This window comes from Nomascus leucogenys, chromosome 22a (assembly GCF_006542625.1).
Source record: "Nomascus leucogenys isolate Asia chromosome 22a, Asia_NLE_v1, whole genome shotgun sequence".
Lineage (NCBI taxonomy): Eukaryota > Metazoa > Chordata > Mammalia > Primates > Hylobatidae > Nomascus > Nomascus leucogenys.
Genome location: NC_044402.1, coordinates 131,207,332 through 131,217,192, shown reverse-complemented (window position 1 = coordinate 131,217,192; position 9,861 = coordinate 131,207,332). Strand labels below are relative to the sequence as shown.

At 41.8% G+C, this 9,861-nt stretch overlaps 1 non-coding gene across 1 annotated transcript; it reads right to left on the bottom strand.

The window, feature by feature from the left end:
• Positions 1–9,427: 9,427 nt before the first annotated feature.
• Positions 9,428–9,531, bottom strand: LOC115832558. The gene has a single exon (XR_004028089.1). It is a non-coding gene; the product is annotated as a U6 spliceosomal RNA (small nuclear RNA).
• Positions 9,532–9,861: the final 330 nt, after the last annotated feature.

Here is a 9,861-nt window from a genome sequence, read left to right as displayed (position 1 = left end):
AACATATACGTGTTTTCTCTACATCCTTGCCAACACCTGTTACCTTTTCACCTTTTGATGCTAGCCATCTAACAGGGGTGAGATGGTATCTCACTGTGGTTTTGATTTTCATTTCCCTGAAACTCCCTGGGAGGGGACTGGAGATCTGTCTTTAGGCAGATCGGGGGAGTTCAGGGAAAACATCTCTCTGTCTTTGGTCTTTCTGAAGTGTCTTCAGCTCAAAGTGACCAGCACACCAAAGTAGCATATTTTGGGGTGGCATTTCCTGAGCTCTTTCAAGGGGCTCAGGGCAGTGGCTTTTCCCCAAGTAGGTTAAAAGTGTGTTAATGCTTCAGTACTGTGTAGGGCTTTAGTGCAGCACCCTAGCTGGATATCAGCCCCACCAGGTATGGGTGGGGTTCTGGGAGAGGGCCTGGGCTCTCAGGAGGCTGCACTTGTGATAGCAGCTGACTTCCCGTAAGTGCACTGGTGCAGGAAGAGTGAGCCCTGCTTCCTGTCTGTGTTGCTGGGGGTGTGCGGGGGTGTGTGTGGGGGAACAGAGGGGAAGCCAGGCCCTTGAACTTGATCTTTTGTCATGCAGGCACTGCAGCTGGGGGTTGGCGGCTTCCTGGAGAGTGCCTGAAAGGGACTCTGGCAGTGCAGCTCCTTCCTCGGGGCAAGAACCCTGAGCTGGGGCAGTGATTTCCCTCCCTTGGATTTCCTCACTTTTGTTTTGTTTTCTCTTTTTTTTTTTTTGAGACGGGGTTTTGCTCTTGTCGCCCAGGCTGGAGTGCAGTGGCATGATCTTGGCTCACTGTAACCTCCGCCTCCCGGGTTCAAGTGATTTTCCTGCTTCAGTTGCCCGAGTAGCTGGGATTACAGGTGTGCACCACCATGCCTGGCTAATTTTTGTATTTTTAGTAGAGATGGGGTTTCACCATGTTGGTCAGGCTGGTCTTGAACTCCTGACCTCAAGTGATCCACTAGCCTCGGCCTCCCAAAGTGCTGGGATTACAGGCATGAGCCACTGTGCCTGGCCTCAAATTCTTTTAAACCATTAAATTAGATGGGTGCGGTGGCTCACGCCTGTAATCCCAGCATTTTGGGAGACCGAGTCAGGTGAATCACTTGAGGTCAGGAGTTTGAGACCAGCCTGGCCAACATGATGAAAACTCCATCTCTCCTAAAATACAAAAATTAACCGGACATGGTGGTGGGGCCTGTAATTCCAGCTACTGGGAAGGCTGAGGCAGAAGAATCGCTTGAACCTGGGAGGTGGAGGTTGCAGAGGGCCAAGATCACGTCACTGCACTCCAGCCTGGGAGACAGAGTGAGACTCGGTCTCAAAAAACAAAAAACAAAAACCCCCAAACCCCCATAAACTATTAAGTTTTGCAGCCAAACCTCATTCGTCCTGGGTGTGGCTGAATCCAGGGAGGAGGGGAAAGCTCCATTACGCGGGCTTCAGGCCCACACCTGTGCCGTTGTTTTGCAGTCACCTGAAACCAGCAGAAAAAGCAGCTCAACTGTGGCTCTGAGAAACTTCTGATATTGGTCATGACATTCATCCTCTATAAAATCTCACTCTCAACTAAGCCGAGCCTCCCTGCCCCCGCCAATTTATTTTTCTGTCCCCAGTTATGCTCAGCGCTATTGTCTGTCCTCACGCTCCAGAGAGCAGCATGTGATAGCTTAGTTGGACTAATTAACACGAAGCTCCACATTCAAATAACATGAGTCCTCTCCCATTATCATTATTATTTATTGTAGCAAAGTATCCATAATAGTTATCATTTCATTGTTAATATATATGATTATTTATCATTATCAATTTCTCATTTAGTCATTTGTAAGTGTGCAATTCAGTGGTATTAAATACATTCACAATACATTCGTGTAAACGTCACCACTATTTCCAAAACTTGTTTGTCATTCCCAACGTAAACTCTCTACCCTTTATACAAATAACACCGCATTCCTTCCCCCTCCTCCCATCCCCTGGTGACCTTGATTCTATTCTCTGTTTCTATGAATTTGCTTATTCTGGGTACCTTAGATCAGTGGAATCACACATTTGTCCTTCCGTGTCTGGCTGATTTCACTTAGCCCAGTGTTTTCAAGGTCATCTACACTGCAGCACATATCAACATTTTATTCCATTTTCATGGCTGAATACCATTGCCATTGTGCATGGCCACTGAATGCTCTTGTAAACATGGGTATGCAAATATCCGAGGTAATGCTTTCACTTTTTATGGCTATACTGTATAACTAGAAGTGTTGGGATTTATAGGGGTGAGCCACTGCGCCTGTCCTTAATTTACTTTGAATGTATACCCGGTAGTGGGAATTGATGGATCCTATGGTAATTTTTTTTTTTGAGACGGAGTCTTGCTCTGTCACCCAGGCTGGAGTGCAGTGGTGCGATCTTGGCTCACTGCAACCTCTGCCTTCTGGGTTCAAATGGTTCTCCTACCTCAGCCTTCTGAGTAGGTGGGACTACAGGTGCGTGCCACCACGCCCGGCTAATTTTTATATTTTCAGTACAGATGGGCATTTCACCATATTGGTCAGGCTGGTCTGAAACTGCTGCCTTGGCCTCCCAAAGTGCTGGGATGACAGACGTGAGCCACAGTGCCCCGCCTGTGTTTTTAATTTCTTGAGGAACCTTCACACTGTTTTTCAGAACGGCTGCACCGATTTACATTCCCACCAACAATATTTAAGTGTTTTCTTTTCTTTACATCCTTGCCAACACTTGTTATCTTTTGACCTTTTGGTGATGGCCATCTAACAAGTGTGAGATGATATCTCACTGTGGTTTTGACTAGCATTTCCCCGATGATTAGTGATGTTGGGCACCTTTCCATAAACCCTTTAACCATTTGTATATCTTTTTTTGGAAAAATGTCTATTCAGGTCCTTTGCCCATTTTTCAATTGGGTTATGTGTTTTTTTTTTGCTATTGAGTTGCATGAATTCTTTATATATTTTAGACATCTAATCCTTATCATACACATAAATACACCTACTCTGTACTCACAAAAATTAAAATAAGTATATTTTAAAAAGATATTAAAACTAAAGAAAAAAACACTTATCAGATATATGCTTCTCAAATATTTTCCCCATTCTGTAGGTTGCTTTTTCATTTTGTTGATTATTTCCTTGGCTGCTCCGAAGTGTTTTAGTTTGCGGCAATTCCCGTTGTCTACTTTTGCTTTTGCTGCCTGTGCTTTTGGTGTCATATCAAAAAAACTTCGCCAAGACCAATGACATGGAGCTTTTCTCTTCTTTTCTTCTAGAAGTTTACAGTTTTGGATCTTACCTTTAACTCTTTAATCTATTTTGAGTTAATTTCTGTGTATTGTGTAAGATAAAGATCCAATTTCATTCTTTTGCATATGGATATTTCATTTTTCCAACATGATTTGTTGAAGATACCATCATTTTCTCATTGTGTATTCTTGGTGCCTTTGCTGAAGGCTAGTTGACCATGTATATATGGGTGTATTTCTGAACTTTCTATTGGGTTCCATTGGTCTATGTGCCTGTTTTATTTATTTATTTATTTATTTATTTATTTATTTGGGATGGAGTCTCACTGTATTGTCCAGGCTGGAGTGCAATGGTGTAATCTTGACTCACTGCAACCTCCACCTCCCAGGTTCAAACGATTCTTGTGCCTCAGCCTTCCAAGTAGCTAGGATTACAGGTGCCCACCACCACGCTCAGCTAATTTTTGTATTTTTAGTAGAGATGGGGTTTCATCATGTTGGCCAGGCTGGTCTCGAACTTCTGACCTCAGGTGATCCACCTGCCTCAGCCTTCCAAAGTGCTGGGATTACAGGCATGAGCCACCATGCCCGGCTTATGTGTCTGTTTTTTATACAAGTACTATACTGTTTTAATTACCATATCTTTGTAATATACTTTGAAATCAGGAAGTGTGATGCCTCCATCTTTATTCTTCTTTCTCAAGATTGCCTAAGCTATTTGGGGTCTTTTTTGGCTCCACACAAATTTTAGGATTTTAAAAAAATTTCTGTGAAATACATCATTGAAATTTTCATAGGGATTGCCTGAATCTGCAGATCACTTTGTATAGTATGAGAATTTTAATGGTATTAATTATTCTATTTGTGTCTTATACAATTTCTTTCATCTTTGTTTTATAGTTCTTATTGTACAAATCTTTTACCTCCTTGGTTAAACTTATTCTTAAGTATTTTATTCTTTTTGATGCCAGCGTAAATGGGAATGTTTTCTTAATTTCATTTTCAAGCAGTTTGTTGTTAGTATATCTTATAGAAATGCAACTAATTTTTTATTTTTATTTTTTCTTTTTCAAATTTTATTTTAGATTCAGTGGGGGAGGCAGGTAGATGTGCAAGTTTGTTATAAAGGTCTATCATGTGATGCTGAGGTTTGCAGTACGATTGTACGTGTCATCTAGGTAGTGAGCTTAGTACCCAATTGGTGGTTTTTTAACCCTGGCCCTCCTGCCTCCCCTCTCTTTAGTTCTGAGTGTCTACTGTTCCCATCTTTATGTCCATGTGTATCCAATGTTTAGCTCCCACTTATAAGTGAGAACATGTAGCATTTGGTTTTCTGTTTCTGCATTAGTTTGCGTAGGATAATGATCTCCAGCTGCACCATGTGGAGAATCATTTCTTATTGCTGTGTAGTATTCCATGGTGTATGTGTACTACAGTTTCTTTATCCAGTCCACCACTGATGGGTACCTGGGTTGATTCCATGGCTTTGCTATTGTAAATAGTGCTGCAGTGAACATATGGGTGCATGTGTCTTTTCGGTAGAATGATTTATTTTCCTTTGGTTGTATACCGAGTAATGGGATTGCTGGGTTGAATGATAATTCTGTTTTTAGTTTTTTGAGAAGTCTCCAAACCACTTTCCAGAGTGGCTGAAGTAATTTACATTCCCAAGAACAATGTGTAAGCCTTCTCTTTTCTCTGCAGCCCTGGCCAACATCTCATCTCTTATTTTTCTTTTTTGAATGATAGCCATTCTGACCGGTGTGAGATGGTATCTCAGTGTGGTTTTAATTTGCATTTCTCTGATGATTAGTGATGATGAACATTTTTTCATATGTTTGTTGGCTACTTGTTTGTCTTTTTTTGAGAAGTGTCTGTTCATGTCCTTTGCCCACTCTTTAATGGGATTATTATTATTTTAAAAAAATATTTATTTGAGACAGTGTCTTGCTCTTCACCCAGGCTGCCGTACAGTGGCACAAGCTCAGCTCACTGCAGCCTCGACTTCCCAGGCTCCAGCCATCCTCCTGCTTCAGCCTCCTGAGTAGCTGGGACCACAGACGTGTAATGTCATGTTTGTCATTTCTGATTGTGATTATTTGAATCTTCTGTTTTTCTTTGTTAATCTAGCTAGCAGTCTATCTGCCTTGTGTATCCTTTCAAAGAACCAATTTTTTGTTTCATCAATCCTTTGTATGAATTTTTGGATCTCAATTTTGTTTGATTTTGCCCTGATTTTAGTTATTTCTTTTCTTCTGCCAGCTTTGGCGTTTTGTTCGTGTTTTTCTAGTTCCTCTAGGTGTAATGTGAAATTGTTAATGTGAGCTCTTTTTAAATTCTTAATGTAGGTGTTTAGCATAATAAACTTTCTTCTTAATGCTGCTTTTGCTGTATTCCAAAGATTTTGGTATGTTGTGTCTCTGTTTTCATTAATTTCAAATACTTTTTTGATTTCTGCCTTAGTTTTGTTGTTTACTCAAAAGTCATTCAAAAGCAAGTTGTTTAATTGCCATGTAATTGTGTGGTTTTGAGATATCTTCTTGGTATTGATTTATATTTTTATCCCACTGTGATCTGAGAGTCTACTTGGTATGATTTTGATTTTTTTGAATTTATTGAGACTGACTTTATGGCCAAGCGTGGTTAACCTTTTTTTATTTTTTTTTGACATGAAGTCTCACTCTGTTGTCCAAGCTGGAGTGCAGTGGCACGATCTCGGCTCACTGCAACCTTCACCTCCCGGGTTCAAGTGATTCTCCTGCCTCAGCCTCCTGACTGGCTGGGACTACAGGCAGGCACTGCCATGCCCGGCTAATTTTTGTATTTTTAGTAGAGACGGGGTTTTACTATGTTGTCCAGGCTGGTCTTGAACTCTTGACCTTGTGATCCACCCACCTTGGTCTCCCAAAGTGCTGGGATTACAGGTATGAGCCACTGTGCCTGGCCATGGTTAATCTTAGAGTATGTTCCCTGGGCAGATTAGAAGAATGTATACTCTGGTTGCTGGGTAGTGTATTCTGTAGAAGTCTGTTAGGTCCAATTGGTAAAATGTCAAATTTAAGTCTAGAATTTCTTTGTTAGTTTTCTGTCTTGATGATCTGTTTAAAGTTGTCAGTGGGGTGTTTAAGTACTTCACTGTTATTGTGTGGCTGTCTACATCTTTTTGTAGGCTAGAAGTACTTGTTTTATGAATCCTGGTGCTCCAATGTTGGGTGCATGTTTATTTAGGACAATTAAGTCTTGTTGAATTGAACCCTTTATCATTATGTAATGCCCTTCTTTGTTCTTTTTTACTGTTGTTGGTTTAAAGTCTGTTTTATCTGATGTGTGATAGCAACCCTTGCTTTTTTGTTTTCTGTTTGCACGATAGATCTTTCTCCATTCCTTTACTTTTAACCCATGACTGTTGTTGCATGTAACGTGGGTCTCATGGAAACAGCAGACAGTTGGGTCTCTTTTTTTTATCCAGTTTGCCACTCGGTGACTTCTTTCTTTTCTTTTTTTCTTTCTTTTTTTTTTTTTTTTTTGAGACAGAGTTTCACTCTTGTTGCCCAGGCTGGAGTGCAGTGGCGCAATCTTGGCTCACTGCAACCTCCGTCTCCTGGGTTCAAGCGATTCTCCTGCCTTAGCCACCCTAGTAGCTGGGATTACAGGCAGCTGCCAACATGCCTGGCTAATTTTTGTATTTTTAGTAGAGGCGAGGTTTTGCCATGTTGACCAGGCCGGTCTCGAACTCCTAACCTCAGGTGATCTGCCTATCTTGGCCTCTCAAAGTACTGTGATTACAGGTGTGAGCCACCATGCCTGGCCCACTCTGTGACTTTTAAGGGGGGACATTTAGACTGTTTACATCCAAGGTTAATATTGATATGTGAGATTTTGTTCCTGTCATGATGTTGTTAGCTGGTTGCTTTGTAGTCTTGATTGTGGGGTTGTTTTACAAGGCCTGTGGCCTAAGTATGTAAGGGTGTTTTTGTAGTAGGAGGTATTGTTCTTTCATTTCTGTGTTTAAAACTCCCTTAAGGATCTTTCGTAAGCTTGGTTTAGTGGTAATGAATTCCCTTAGCATTTGCTTGTCTGCAAAGGATTTTATTTCTCCTTTGCTTATGAAGCTTAGTTTGATGGGATATGAAAATCTTGGTTGGAATTTCTTTTCTTTAAAAATGCTGAAAATAGGACCCCACTCTTCTGGCTTGGAAGGTTTCTGCTGAGAAGCCTGCTGTTAGACTGATGGGATTCCCTTTGTACATGATCTGACCCTTTCCTCTAGCTGCCTTTAAGGTTTTCATTTTTGCTTTGACCTTGGAAAGTCTGATGGCTATGTGTCTTGGGTGTGGTTGTCTTGTATAGTATCTTGCAGGGGTTCTCTGAATTTCTTGAATTTGCATGTTGACTTCTCTAGTGAGATTGGAGAACTTCTCATGAACAGTATCCTCAAATATGTTTTCCAAGTTGCTTACTCTCTCTTCTTCTTTCTCAGGAATGCCAGTGAGTTATAGGTTTGGTCTTTTTATATAATCCCATATTTCTCAGAAGTTTTGTTCATTAAAAAAATTTTTTTTTCTTTATTTTGTCTGACTGGGTTTATTCAAAGGGTCAGTCTTCAAGTTCTGAAATTCCTTCCTCAGCTTGGTCTAGTCTATTGTTAAGGCTTCCAGTTGTATTTTGAAATTCCTGTAGTAAATTTTTCAGTTCTACAAGTTCAGTTTGGTTCTTTCTTAAAATGACTGTTATTTTTCAATCCTTGGATTGTTTTACTGACTTACTTGGATTGGGTTTCAACTTTCTCTTGAAACTTGTTGAGCTTCCTTGCCATCCAGATTCTGAACTCTATATCCATCATTTCAGACATTTCAATCCGTTGCTGGGGAGCTAGTGCAAACCTCTGGAGGCAAGGAAATACTCTTACTTTATGAACTGCCAGAGTTCTTGTGCTGATTCTTTCTCATTGGAGAAGGCTGGTGTTTCTTTATCTTTTTGAAGTTGCTGTCATCTGGATAGGGCTTTTTGTTTATATATTCTGTTTTTCCGATGAGGGTTTGACTGTGGTGTATGTTGTGTATAGTTGATTGACTTTGTTTCTGGGTGCTTCCATGGGGCCAAGGCTCTGTACTTGTTTCTTAGTCGTGGCTAATTTCCTGTATTGTGTTTCACAGGCAATATGTGTTGAAGGAATTTATTTTTGTTTGGTGTTGTAATTCAGGCTGCGATCCAGTCAATGGTGCTTAAGAATAAGGGCTGGCAGACAGGTCTTACTCAGCTATGTGCTTTTTTTTGTATTTCAGTGTGTTTGCTGCAGTGCTCTGGGGAATGGGAGCTGGGGGGATGAGAAATGACCCTCTCGCCAAGTTTATTCCTGGGCCTTGGCCAAGTTTATTTCTGGGCGTTGGCTCCAAGGCCCAGGAGGGCTGTACTTCCCCCTTAGGGGCGGTCTAAGCTAAAGGTTAGGTCACTGGGAGACCTGGAAACTTCCTGGGGGCCTGCTGGTTCTCTGTGCTTGGCAGAGTCAGGGCGGGTTGTAGGTATGTCTGTGGGTGGTCCATTGATGCAGTGGGTCAGGGCGGAGGATTCCCTGGGCAGGGTGGTTGTGCTGTGGGCAGATAGCTGGTTGGCACCTGTGGCCTGGGGTTTTACCCAGCAGACTGTTGTGGGACTATGCAGCTCATGCTCCCCCAAATGGATCACCCACCACTGTCTGCCCCTGGGGCAAGCCTGACCAGCTACTTTTACCCTTAGCCTTTTGTGCCCAGATCACTGGGCTTTTAGGTGTTCTGGGCCATGGGGCTCCCTTGGGCAGAGGCTGCAGCTGACCTACACCCTACCTGGATGGGTCTTGTGAGGGATACATTTCCTGATTTTTTTTTTTTTTTTTTTTTTTTTGAGACAAGAGTCTTGCTCTGTCGCCCAGGCTGGAGTGCAATGGCACAATCTTGGCTCACTGAAACCTCCACCTCGTAGGTTTGAGCGATTCTCCTGCCTCAGCCTCCTGAGTAGCTGGGATTACTGGCACGCACCAGCATGTCTGGCTAATTTTTGTATTTTTAGTAGAGACAGGGTTTCATCATGTTGGCCAGGCTGGTCTCGAACTCCTGACCTCATGATCCGCCTGCCTCAGCCACCCAAAGTGCTGGGATTACAGGTGTGAGCCACGGCGCCTGGCCTCCTGATTTTTTTTATTGGAGTGTTTTACAAATTTGTGTGTCATCCTAGTGCAGGGGCCATGCTAATCTCTTTATTGTTCCGATTTTAGTGTATGTGCTGCTGAAGCAAGCACCATTTCCTGATTTTTAAATGTTAAAGAATTCTTGCATTCCTGGAATAAGTCCCACTTAGTCATGATGTATTATTCTTTTTACCTATTGCTGGATTTGACTTGCTAATGTTTTATTACAGTTTTCCCATCTCCATCCACGAGAGATAGTAACCTGTACTTTTCATTTTTGTAGTCTTTGTCAGGTTGTATATCAGAATTATGCTATCCTTCTCTAGTGAGTTAGAGTGCGTTCCTTTTTTCTTTCTTCACTGGAAGAGTTTGTGTAAGATTGGTTATTTTCTTTCTTAAATGTATGTTTTGAAGAACTTGCAAATGAAGTCATCTGGGCCT